At 69.3% G+C, this 860-nt stretch overlaps 1 protein-coding gene across 1 annotated transcript in view; it reads right to left on the minus strand.

The window, feature by feature from the left end:
- Positions 1-860, minus strand: part of LOC113203392 (uncharacterized) — a 4956-nt gene that overhangs the window by 830 nt on the left and 3266 nt on the right. The window lies entirely within an intron of this gene.

Consider the following 860-nt stretch of genomic DNA (forward strand, 5'->3'; position numbering starts at 1 on the left):
CGGAACGACGCCGTGGTGGGGGTCGCGGGCGCGCGGCGGACCAGGGTGGCGCGGCGTATTGTTCAAAGGCGCCAAGGATTGTTGACGACTCTGCCGGCGCCCCGCGCCCAACCGCCTCGCCGCCGCCGCCCCTGCCGCCCCCGCCGACGCCGTCCCGTCCGACCGTCCCTCGCGCCAGCGCCATCCGGGGGTGGCGGGTGGCGGTGCGGGGGCGGTGTGGGGGCCGTGCGGGCCAGGCGCCGGGGGCGGGACGTTATAATGGGCGGACAGGATGCCGCGCGGGAGGCGGGCGAGGGGCGGGGTGCAATGATGCGATAGCTGGAAAATTTTGACCTCGCCTAGCGGAAGATTGATTGTCACAATGAATTTGGGACGGGAAGCTAGACACTTTAAAAGACTTTATCGTCGCCACGCAAGGTCCTTCCCTGCCGAAGATTTCGAGGGCCATACGACGTGGACTGCCGGTTGCCCCCCGGGTGACGACGTGACGACGGCGAGGAGGTGCTGTGAAGGCTCCTTCGGTTGTGGACCGCGGGGCCTGACTGGGGCTTGGCAGTGGCGGCCCCACGGCGACGTCGCCAATTATTTCGTAGGATGGATCACCAATGGCGTTCCCTTCCCGCCGCGACGACGCGCCGCCGCTACTGCCCCCTTTTTTTGTTGTTTGTTGCGGCGACAGACAGCTCCAGACGGACGCCAGCGCGCCGCGCCGCGCAGCTTCCCGGCCCCGACCAGCGTCTGATGTGTGAGCGCGCAGACGACGCCAGCCAGCGGCAGCAGCAGACGACGCCAGCGGCGAGCCGGGCCGGGCGACGCCACAGCCGACAACCCCCGCACGACGGCTCCGTGCCACTCCGTGC

The sequence above is a fragment of the Frankliniella occidentalis genome, unplaced genomic scaffold (assembly GCF_000697945.3).
Source record: "Frankliniella occidentalis isolate FOCC.00 unplaced genomic scaffold, Focc_3.1 Scaffold124, whole genome shotgun sequence".
Lineage (NCBI taxonomy): Eukaryota > Metazoa > Arthropoda > Insecta > Thysanoptera > Thripidae > Frankliniella > Frankliniella occidentalis.